Genomic DNA, 13323 nt, shown 5'->3' on the forward strand with positions numbered 1-13323 from the left:
CGGAAGTCGCCAAATCTTCGTGAAAAGTCGTCATTCAAAGCGTTTATATTTCACAATATTTTTCAAATTTATTTTCTGGAATCTTCAGCAACTTCATGGTTGGAAAGTGGTCTACCTTGTTAATTAATAAATGTCGAAGGAACAACTGGAATTTTAATTTAAATCCATTCAAACTTTTTACCATATCATGGGCATATAAATTTTTTTCTTGTAACATGGTGTTGAAAGTATTTAAGTGTGTCACGATGTCCAGGGTAAAGTAAAATCACAAACACAGTTATTATCAGTTAATTCGGGAAAGTCCATAATATTTTTCAGTTTTAAAAATAAAATGTCATCTTTAAGATTCCATACTCGCCGAAGAACTTTTCCTAAGCTAAGCCATCGAATTTGGCTATGATAAGGAATATCTGTGTACTCGGATTCAGTACCTTGAAGAAAATTAACGAATTGTCTGTGTTTCAGGCCCCTCGATCATATTAAATTTACCAGTTTAATAATACAAGATGTGACATGTTCAACTTTTAATGCATTTTTACATTATACTTGTTGATGTATAATACAATGAATTGTAATTAAATTATAATCAGGATAATTTTCTCAAATTTTATCCTGAATTTTCTTTAACGCTCCAACATTTTTACCTGTCAAACTTGGTGCTCCGTCAGTTGTTACGCTTACCATTTTGTTCCATTGTAAATTATATCTTGTTAAGCATTTTTCAACTTTTTCAAATATATCAGCTCCCGTTGTTTGGTCTTTAAGAGATTCCATTGAAAGAAGCTCTTCAATAATTTCAAAACTAGAGGTACATCCACATATGAAAATTAATAACTGAGCAGTATTCTTTTGGTCGTTACTTTCGTCGAGAGCTATCGAGTACTATGTTATGGATTCTAATACTGATAATAATTGCTCATTCAAATTTGTATTGATACATTCAATTCTTCTTACTACGGTTTGTCGAGATAAACTTATATTCTCAAATTTGTGTTTAATGTCAGGACGTATAATTCCACAAGCTTCAGTCATACATTCTTTAATATAGTCTCCATCAGTAAAAGGCTCGTTGCTTTTTGCTATTATATGAGAAATAACAAAACTTGCCTCTACAGTAGCCTGTTGTTCCTTAGTTACCCGCGTAAACACATTTTGTTGTCTAGATAAGTTTTGAATCAATTCATCAGCAGTTTTCTTTCTCGCTTCCGGAGTTAAATTGGCACCATATTCGGAATGTTTAGTAGTGAAATGTCTTTTAATATTGTACTCTTTCAACACTGAGACACTCTCCCTGCAGATGAGACAAATAGTCTCGTTATTTATGTTAGCAAAAAAAATATTTTGTGTTCCACTCTTCATTGAAGACACGATGCTCTTGTTGAATTTTTTGTTTTTTATTAATTTTTAAAGGGGCATAAATATTATTTTTATCGCTACTGGCACCAAGATGATAACTGAAGATAACGCAAAAAAACTAACTGCAATCCTGACCGTCAGAGAAAACAGATTGGAACTGCGGCCGGTCAGCAGTCCTATCCTATTACTCCATCACCGCAGCAAAGCCGTTGTCGTCGTCACCGGTTGTCTATTGCCGTAGTTTCGCGCGGTTAGTTTATAATCGCAAATTATACCGTTATAAAAGCGCCCACAATTTCAAATTCTATCTCAATTTGAACAATACAGAGATGATAAAACAATTTACAAGTCGACAAATTCTATAATTTATTACATATACAAATTTATTTTTCAAAAAGGCGTTGCAAAAGCATAAAATAAGTAAACTTTTTTCGAAAATACAATTAAAGCTCACGGCCGCATGCGGCCCGAGGGCCATAGTTTGCCCGGGGCTGATATATAGGATGGTGTTGGAAAGTGTACAACATTGAACTACGTTGTACACTTTCTTTATTGTTGTACACTTAAAGTGGATTCCGATTATTTGGGCCACCAGTTAATCTGGGCATCTGTTTATTTGGGACAAATCTTAAAGAACAGAACCTAATCGAGAAAATAGAAGGGTTTTCTTTGCTTAATTGGGACAACATGCTGTTTATTAGGGGCAGGATACTGCAGCACTCGAGATTACCCTACTATTGTCTCTGACCAGATTTCAGGAAGTCACAACCATAAAACAATTTGCCATTTCCAGTTTATTGGGCTTTTCTATTAGTGCAAGCTATTATAAACAGGGTAAACTCAATCTTATCGCATTAGCGATAATACCAGTGGCTGGAATTCTGTGGGTTTTTACGTTATTATGGTGAAATGTGTTTCCCCTTCCTCTTCAATCAATATAAAAAAACAAATAAATTTTCAGAATCTTCTCTTCATTCCTACTTTTTAAGCTTCGTAAACTTCTTGCTCAATTGCACATATTGTGTTAGTTGCAATTTTTGTGCATGCCGTGTTCTTTGTTATTGATTGTTTATTTTTTTTACTGTTTTAAATTTTAACACCCAAAAAAAAAAAAAAAAATTCGGTGAAGAGAAATATCAATTAGTTAGTATGTACACATTACAGTATTAATTAAGCTATGTACGTAAGCGTAAATTTATTTTTATTTTGCTAACCTGTGGAAAATATTTTTCCGATTTTCACCTATCATTTAATTTTTTAATTGGTAAGGTAATAAAATGTAAATTTGTGCTTAATATATCTTCACTTTTATATCCTGTGGATAATGTTTCTCCTATTTTGCTTATTAGAATCGCTGTTTAATAGAATTAAAATTGAATTCACATATGTAATTATAATGACCGGTGCTTACTACATATCATGTTGTTGTTGTTGTTGTTGTTATTTGGTTTTGAGGAGCATTAGCAACTAAGGCCATATTGCTCCGGGAATATGCGGTGGTCATTCCCTGACCTTTCCACATCCTTCGTATTTGGTGGTGACGGGCTCGAACCCCGGTCTAATCAAGAAGCGTGTGCTACGCACTGCTGCTCCTTCCCACCTGGCTACGGAGGCGCCATACATATCATGTAGTCAATGGTATTTTATTATGGAGAGTCCATTGTAACATGATTTGATCGTACAGTGAATCAATCATAAAGTGGGGGTGCACTGTATTTTTAACTATTGATATGAAACTGGGGCAGCCGCTTAATTGGGCCAAAGTGCACTAATCCCAATGTGTCCCAAATAACCAGAATCCACTGCATTGCCTTTATTCCAAATGAAATATTTTTGGCTAGGTGCCAAAAGAGGTAAAATGCTGAGGGTTGTGAGCTACAAGAACAGTTCCATATGCATTTTTCAAAATAGAATTTAATTTTTCTTATGAATATTTATATTTAGAATTTAATTTTTCACATTTAATAATTAAATATGAAAATGCAACAATTATTACATGATATTGAGAGCATTATTAAATGGTTTAATAATATTTTTATTAAATAATATTTAATTTTAATATAATTTTAATTTAATTTTAATAATATTTATTATTAAATCATTATAATAGTATTGTTAAAAACAGAGTAAGGTACATGAAGTATCATAAGAAAGCAATACAGAAAAATCGAATATTACTAAATACAGACATTTTCAAAAGTGAATATGAAACTAATTTGTGACATGCTAGTTTTAAACTTGGGGGGATACAGCCACAATATGAAGGAATGAGCCACAGAGTTGGGCAGTCCTGCTTTTATGGTTAAAACAATACACATCAATGCACCTCTTTTGTAGGACTTTTTTTTTTAATGTGTCCACTCCAGGGTTAAATATGCAAAGTGTCACAAAATACAAATTATTAATATGCTGCTGACAAGCTAACAGGCATTATTTTTGGTACAACTCTCAAAAATATTACACAAACAAGCAGAATTTATAATAAAAATAGAATACTATTGCAGAAAAAAAAAATGCCTCTCATTATTGTAGCAAGCTGGGATTTGTTTTTTGATGAAGGATTCATTCTACTTTATGATCCTTCATAAATTTATGTATTTATTTATTTTAGTACTATATTTACTTGTATTTATGGCGACTCCGTAGCCAGGTGGGAAGTAGCAGCAGGGCATAGCACACGCTTCTTGATTAGACCGGGGTTCGAGCCCGTCACCACCAAATACTGAGGATGCGGAAAGGTTAGGGAATGACCACCGCATATCCCGGCGCAATATGGCCTTAGTTGCTAATGCTCCTAAAAACCAAATAACAAACAACAAACTTGTATTTATATTACATTACATTTTTATGTAATTAACTCTCAAGCAGGTATTAGCCCCCTGTGCATATCAGGATACACAAAAAAAAAAAAAAATTAAAAATCTATCAGAATTATGTTAACAATTTTAGTATTCCTCTAATATGGTATTCACTTTCCAATCGCATCATTAATTTTTTTCCAAAATTGTGAAAATATAACCATAAAAATTTCTTGAAAGTATACTGGCATTCCTCAATTTGTTTTGGTGATTTCTGTTTTTTTTTTTTTTTGCTTATATGTTCATAACCATGTATAACCAAACTGCTGGGCAGCAGTAATCCTATAGCAAGGTTACTACTACCAAGATGCAAGACCCTGCATTTTCCAGTATTAAACTTCAACTGCTATTTCTCAACCCATACAATTAATTAATCTGTCTTGTTGAAATAGCATATTGACTGATTACTGCCATTAATAACCCTGCTAATATTTGTATCATCAGTAAACTTGGGCATTAAACTTAAAATACCTATATCATTAATGAATTGTACAGTTATTCCTAGATAAAAAGACGTGGGAGTAACTATGCAATCTGAAATGAAGTTTTCCGAGCAGTGTAGTACAAGTTGCTAGGACAACTCAAGGTGACTGCAAGGACTGAGCAGGCTCAATGCTGGTGGGATTCTTCCTCTTGGTCAGATTACGAACCTGAGGGGGCATAAATTCAAATTGAGGAAGGATAGTTGTGGAATAAATGTGCGAAAATTTGCCTTTAGCCAGAGGGTGGTTGATTGCTGCAACAAACTTCCATCTCTCATTGATAGCTTAAATAAATTCAAAGAAGAATTGGACAAACTTTTAGAGTGAATGGATGGGTGAAATGGGAATTTTTTTTTGACTGATGCTTTATAAGCTTGCATTCTTTCATCATATGCCTCTACTAATGCTGACTCATGGAGTGGTGTCAATAACACGCAAGAATTTTGTTAGTAGAGACAAAGAAATGATTATTTCATTATATAAAGCAATGGTTAGTCTGCACCTTGATCACAGCAATGGGTTCTCGTTTTAGGAAAGATGTGTACCTGTTGGAAGCAGATATTTGCAGGATACCAGACCCAGACATTTCATGTTTAAAATGCTAAAATAAACTAAACGTCGAGGGAATTTTTAAGCTTAAGTCATATAACACACAAAGTGGCATAAATGACAATTGAGAGGGGATAATCGTAGACTAGATATTCAAAAATTTTTCCTTTGGTCAAAGAGTGATTAACTGTTGAAATAAACTCCCATCTTCTCCTGTGGCACCGGGAAGTTGATAAAAATTTTAAGGAGAATTGGATAAATACTTGAAGGCAGGTGATATTGGTTACTTTATTTTTTTTCTTCTGGTACATAAGCATAGTTACTACATAAAGTGTGCTTCTTTGCATCATTTTGTCAATGCTAATACTATGATCTTTTAAAGGGATCCTGAATTACTTTTAATGCACTCAGATACAATAAATGAGATTATTCAAAGTGAGCAGAAGCTGAAGAATGCTATATGATGCTACAGAAAGCTCTATGCTTAAAAAACAAAGGATTCCACTGAACTATCATTGGACAAATTTTGGATCAAAAGAAAAATCTAGTCCCATCGAGCCCTGAGATGATATGGAAAACTTCACAAATGAACTTCACAATTTTAGCCTTAAGAAGGCCAAAATGTTTGCACAAAGATAAAAAGACAATTTTAAATTAAAACATATTCATATAAGGTGCTTCACAAGTGAAGCTAAGCTATAGCACCTTAATTTTGATGTACTGAAACCTTTTAATATTCATCTAATACTCTATATGCTATATTCGGAAGCTTCAGAGGGATATAGAGAGTATTTATTTATGGCATAACTGCCTTAAATTTAGGTAAAATCAAAAGAGGGTCTAATTCTGAAGATCAGGAATGAATTACCTATTTACAGCATTGTGTTTATGGGAAAACAAAAAAAAAAAAAAAAAAAACTCCTTTGATGCACACATCTTTTTGCTTAACATCCAGCCTCCATGGAAGGTGTGTGCACATACTGTGTGCACAAATATATAGGGAAGAGTTTTGCTTCCAATCACTTCAGTTTACTCAGTGCTACAAGTGAGGAAGTTCTTGAATAGTATATTTTTGGATAACAACTTTTGCTACTTAAGATATCACTTGTTCTTATTATCCAATATAGTGTCTGAATAAAGAATGAATCTGAGAATCTTCAGATTCTCAGATTCTGAAGAAGTCACTCTTCAAATGAAAAAAAGAAAGACAAAATCACACCTACTCTTTAGTTGCAGAGACTGATACTGACAGCACAAAAATTTAAAAGTAAGAAAATCTAGACTAAGAACCATTAATTTAAGACACTTCACTGATATCCAATGTAAACAAAAGAGATGACTTTTTTTAAAGCTGACAATTCTTATTATAGTTTTATTTTCACTTCTGTATATTTAATTTTTTCTTAAATAGATCTCTTATTGGAGAAGATACCATCAACTTGGTCTCTTCTCCAATGGAGCCCCCTCTCTCTCTCTCTCTCTCTCTCTCCCCCTCTCTCTCAAGCATTCTCAATCTCGTGTCATTTGGCATTGCATTTAACTTATACTCTCTTTCTAAATTAATGGAGAAATCAATTAACTGCCAACTCTTAAACTATCTAGAAACCTTTCATCTGATCAACGATCGCTAGTATGGATTCCATCAGTGTCAAACCACTGGTAATATTCTGGCTTATGTTACCTATCTGTGGACAAATTCAATGGTAAAGTTTGGTGAAAATCAAGCGGTTGCTCTTGACATTTCAAATGCTTTTGATTGTGTTTGGTATAAATATCTTCTAAATAAGCTTCCATCTTATAGTTTGTCAACTGTTTTTTGTAATTGGGTATCCAGTTTTCCCTCTGACCACTCACTGTGGGTGAGGGCAGATGTCTCTCTGTTTTCTAACTTCTCCACTAATGCTGGTGTTTCCCAAGGTTCAGTTCTTTCTCCCACTCTTTTCCTCTTGTATATTAATTACCTTCTTCCATTGACTGGAAATCCTATCCATAGTTTTGCTGATTCCACCTTCATTCCACCTTCCAGTTTGAGAAACCTTGACCTGCACAAACAGCTTTAACTTCTTGAATATCCACTAAAAATTCCTCAAATGATAATATCCAGGTAATTCTCCATTGGGGCGAAGATAACTTAGTTGATTTCAATCCTTCTAAAACTCAGGCCTGTCTTATATCTCGCAAAAAACATTATTCTGCTCCTATGCTTATTTTCGATGACACTGATTTCTAGGCAAGACCATATATCTCTATTGGGGATTACCCTGACTTCTAATCTATCTTGTGCATAGGCACATCACAAATATTGTTTCCTTTGCATCTAAAGAAACTGGGTTTTCTTTTTTGCTCTCAGTGTTACTTTTCTTCCAAATAGTTGTTCACTCTGTACAAATTGCAAATCTGCCCTACCACGGGATATTGTTCTCACATCTGGGGCAGTTCCCCCCCCCCAAAAAAAAGCTTTCTGAAGCTTCTAGATTCCATTCAAAAGAGGGCGGTTAGGTTAATTAATGACTCACCTCTAACAGAGTCTCTCCACTCTCTATCTCACAGATGTTCTGTTTCTGCTGCGCCTTTTCTATAGATATTTCCATGGGCACTGTTTTTCTGAATTGGCGTCTATAATTCCCGCAGTCTCTTCCAAAGCAGTCCGAACACATGCAGCAACAAGTCAACATCCTTTTATTGTTCAATTTCAAACTAACAGAACCAACTTTTCTTCTTTTTCATTTATTCATTCTACTTCTGTTTTCTGGAACAACCTGCCTTCAGAGGAAAAATCACAATCTACAGAAGTTCAAGTCTAATGTTAACAAGTACAGTATCTTCTTAATCTTCAGCCCATGCACTGTACTAAGTACTGAATCACCTTTTTTTTTTTTTTTTTCATAAGGGGAAAAAAAAAAAAAAAAAAAAGGTGATTCAGTAATACTAAAAATGGTTTTCACTTCTGATTTTACATATTTCTTTTTGGAAAATGTTTGCTCATATTTTAGAGATTGGTTAAGAGAATATATGGGAAGATTTGTTTTTGTCATTTATATTATTAGCCATATGGTGTGAGAAAGACCAAGGTAAATAAAAATAATAATAAATACAAGAAAATAAAGTTATTTGTGTTTCTCTTCACACAGGTACTTTACCAGCTAACCTTTAAGTTTCCTCAAGCTGTCAGCCTCAATTGCCCACAAAGGTAACAATTACCAAGCTTTGTAGCACAAATAATCAGTCTTTCCTCACACAGATGCCCTTTTTTTTCTGATCTCACCAAAAAAAAAAAAAAAAAGCTCAATGCTTTTTTTTTTTTTTTTTGGTGCAATTTCCATACTTGAACACATATTCTATGTGTAGTTGTACAACTGCCTTATGCAGTATGATTATGATCTTCTTAATCACTCAAGCAAATATTTTATAAATTATATATGATAAATTATAATTAGATATCGATGGGTCAACTGTTGATGATCCTGCTCAGGTAGCTAACAAACTGAATGAATATTTTGCATCGACATTCACACATGAGGAGTTATTCAGCGAGGGGAATGCCAGAGGTGTATTCAACTCTGGCAGTAAGCTAGAGAATCTTGTAATAACTGAGAGTAAAGTGGAGGAGAAATTGTTGAATATAAATACAAGAAAGGCACCTGGGGTGGATGGGATCTATCCAGTTATATTAAAGGAGGCAGCAAAGGAAGTAAGCAAACCCTTAGCTATAATTATGAGAGCTTCCTTGGACTCAAGGGAAGTACCCATGGACTGGAGATGTGCAAATGCGACCCCAATTCACAAAGGAGGATCAAAGGGCGACACAAGTAATTATAGACCTGTTAGTTTAACTTCTGTTCCTGGAAAATTAATGGAGACACTGGTTAAAGAAGCACTGCAAGATCATCTAGACAAGACTTCAGTCATAGCTCAGACACAGCATGGTTTTGTTAAGGGGAAGTCTTGCCTGACCAATTTGATTGGATACTATGATGCAGTCACAAAAGAACTTGATGCAGGGAATAACTTTGATATTATATACTTGGATCTTAAAAATGCTTTTGATACTGTTGCACATGGAAGACTGCTGCACAAATTGGAGCAGTGTGGCATTGGAGGCAAATTGCTGCTATGGATAAAGGGGTGGTTGAGGGGGAGAAGACAGAGAGTGGTAATCAATGGACACTGCTCATCGTGGACTAATATTATTAGTGGAGTCCTTCAGGGTTCAGTATTGGGTCTATTATTGTTTTCTGTATTTATAAATGATACTGATGATGGTATATCAAGCTTAATGTCCAAGTTTGCAGACGATACGAAGGTTGGCAGGGTTGTTAAGGACACTACTGACACTATGCTACTGCAACAGGATCTGGACAGGTTGAGCAGATGGGCTGAGAGGTGGCAAATGAAGTTTAACATTGACAAATGTAAAGTACTACATATGGGAAACAGCAACCCCAGAGCAACGTATCAACTCTGTGGTACTACACTGACAGTGGTAGAGAATGAAAGGGACCTGGGAGTGGTTGTGCAGGCAGATATGAAGTTTTCTGAGCAGTGCAGACGGGCTGCAAGAGTAGCTCATGGTGTATTGTCGATGATATATAGGAATTTTTCTAGCAGGGATAAGGAGGTGATTATTCCCTTGTATAAGGCAATGGTCAGACCACACCTAGAGTACTGTATACAGGTCTGGAGGCCTCATTTCAAGAAGGATGTAGAGATGCTGGAACGAGTACAGAGAAGGGCAACAAGATTAGTGAATGGAACAAAGGGGTGCTCTTACGAAGAAAGGCTTAAGTTTTGCAAATTACAGTGTCTGGAGACTAGGCACCGGCGAGGTGATCTGGTAGAGGTGTATAAAGCCTTGAATTGTTTGAGCATGCTCAATGCTGATGGGATTCTTTCTCTTGTTCAGAATAATCACCTGAGAGGGCATAAATTCAAATTGAGAAAAGACAGATGTAGGATAGACGTGAGGAAATTTGCCTTTAACCAGCGGGTGGTTGGTTGGTGGAATAGACTTCCATCCCTTGTCGTGGAAGTTGATAGCCTAAATAAGTTTAAGGCTCAGCTGGACAGGTATTTCGAACGAACAGAGGGGTGAAGTTGAAGTGGTTATTTTTTTATTTATTTATTTATTTATTTATTTTTATTTTTGGCTGATGCTGCATAAGCTTGCTTTCTTGCATCAAATGCCTCTACTAATGCTAATGCTAAGATACACAAGAGGACATAAATTTAAATTGACAAAAGAGGGTTGTCAGAATAAATGTGCAGAAATTCGCACTCAGCCCCAGAATAATTGATTGTTGGAATACTCTTCCACCTAATGTTATGAAAGTGGGTTGTTTGAATAATTTTTAAAGAGTAATTATAATAAAAGTGTGGTAAAAAACTTAAAATTAGAAGGAATGGGCAAATGAAGTGGTAAAAAACTTAATTTTTTTGGATGATGCTGTATAAGCTTTGCTTCCTTGCATTGTTTTGCCAATACCAATACTAATGCTAAACTTCCAGTAATTGTCATCATAGTTCTCCTCCATTAGCATTGGCATACGATGCAAGAAAGCAAGCCTGTGCAGCATCAGCCAAAAAAAAAAAAAAACTCCCATTTCACCCCTCCATTTGTTCCAAATGCCTATCCAGCTCAGCCTTAAATTTATTTAGGCTATTAACTTCCACAACAAAAGATGGAAGTCTGTTCCATCAATCAACTACGCGCTGGCTAAAGGCAAATTTCCACACATCTATTCTGCAAAGTAGCAGCTAGTCTGCAAGAAGACCATTTTGGCCACAGCATAATCTGGTGCTCCAACTTTTCAATGTCATTTTACAAAAAACAGTCCTGACTCTCACTGTGTAATATGGAGCAGCGTTGTGCTGATACTAATTGGACCCATTTTCTGTAGTACTGTAAAATAAAGTAGTACATAATTGTTCAGAAATTGTCCAACTAGGTCATGGATATTTTGGTTTCAGGAACCACTAATATATCAAGTCCAAAATTCATGGTCAAGGTTATACAACCACACAGAAAATGCTTTGTCCAATCAGTATACCCAAATATGTTCACAGAAACAAAATACTCTGTAACAAGATTCATTACTCTAAAGAGCACCTTCTGCCACTGTTTTAGAATATGAATGTCCATGAATATTGGGAACAACACCAATCCAAATGCCATTTCACAAAAGCACTTTCTGTGTGATATTATCAAAGAAAAGTGTTTAACATGGTATGGACATGTATGCAAGAAACAAGATATACAAAGGCTATCTAGGAATGAATACATACAGGAAAAAGGAGAAGAGAAAGACCTAGGAAGACATGAATGGATGGAGTACGGGAGTGCATGACATCCTGCAGTTTAACTGACCAAGACACCTTGCACCGCATTTCATGGCAAGAAAAAATTTTTACCAAAAAATAACTTGTAGGCTGAGGAAACGCATTATAAATGGAAACACTCCACTTGAAGGAGAAGAAATTCTTCTTTAGTCCTGCTTTGTAATTTTTTTGCCTGATATGTATGTGAGACTGTCCAGATTATTTTTTTTTTGAGGTATAACGAATCATCTTTTGTCTTTGAATAACATGCATCATGGCAGATTTTGGGAGATTCAAACAATTTCAAGAACTGCTGGGAGTAAGCAAGGAACAAGTAAATACATGGGCTGTGTTAGGGTAACTAAGAGTAAGAACAAGTGCATGTATACTGGCATGTACACCAATGCTAGAAGTATAGTAAATAAATGTGATGAATTTGAAGTGCTCATGAAGACACGGTGTCACACAGATATTAGCAGGCAGTGCAATTTGAATTTGGGGAGCACATTGTGTACAGAAATGATAGACAGGGTAGAAAGGGAGGGGATTATGCTGTTAGTTAAGAAACACATAAAATCTAAGAAAGTGCACCCAGTTGACATTGGTGGCCAGTGCAATGTTGAGTCAGTTTGGTGTAACATAAGCACTCGGAAAGGGAAAATGAGAGGATTGTGTTATAGGCCTAATGACCCTGACAAGTACAATGAACAATTGTGCAGAGAAACAGAGTGGGCCAGTAAAATCAGAGTGTCTTGCAATGGGGGATTTTAACTTTCCAGATATTGACTGGAACATGTGGATTGGTAACTCGTAGGCCAGGAAAACTTTTGTGGATTTATTGGAAGATTGTTTTCTACAGCAATATGTTCAAGAGGCAACCAGAGTGAGTATATACTCTTGATCTGATTATCAGCAGTGATTATTCGTGCATTAAGAATTTGCACATAAAGGAACCACTAGGTGACAGTCATCAGAGTATACTGATGTAGGATTTACTTAAAGATGTAACTACCATCAAGGGTAAAGAGAAGAGTTTTTGCTTTCATAAAGTTGACTATGGTAGTCTCAGACAATTTTTAAATACTATACAGTGGGACCAACTGATGATATTAAAGACAGATAATTATAAATGGGAAGCTTGTTTGTTTGTTTGTTGTTTGGTTTTTAAGAGCATTAGCAACTAAGGCCATATTGCTCCGGGAATATGCAGTGGTCATTCCCTGACCTTTCCGCATCCTCCGTATTTGGTGGTGATGGGCTCGAACCCCAGTCTAATCAAGAAGCGTGTGCTACGCACTGTTACTCCTTCCCACCTGGCTAAGGAGGTGCCATAAATGGGAAGCCTTCAAGGAATTAATCTTGGAAGCTGTCAGGCTTTTCATATCAACTATTGAGCACGTAATAGCTCTCTATTATTATACCAACTAAGAATTATTGTTCAAGATTTAGACCTAAATGGATGTCACATGAACTAATGAGACTCGTGGCAGGGAAGAAAAATGTATCGGGTGCATATGAATTACTGGGTGACACAAAATACTATGGAAGATATAAGCTAGTCTGTAATGAAGTCACAAAGGAGGTTAGGCAAGCGAAGGCTGATTATGAGAAAAACAATGAAGACTTCTTTACTTATGTAAACTCTAGAAGGAAGGGGATGAATCAGATTGGTCCACTTGATATTGATGGTTCAAATGTTGATGATCCTGCTGAGATAAATGAAAAATTAAATGAGTATTTTGCATCTACATTCACATATGAGG

The sequence above is a fragment of the Mastigoproctus giganteus genome, chromosome 13, assembly GCF_048544385.1.
Source record: "Mastigoproctus giganteus isolate SK-2022 chromosome 13, ASM4854438v1, whole genome shotgun sequence".
Classification (NCBI taxonomy): Eukaryota; Metazoa; Arthropoda; class Arachnida; order Uropygi; family Thelyphonidae; genus Mastigoproctus; species Mastigoproctus giganteus.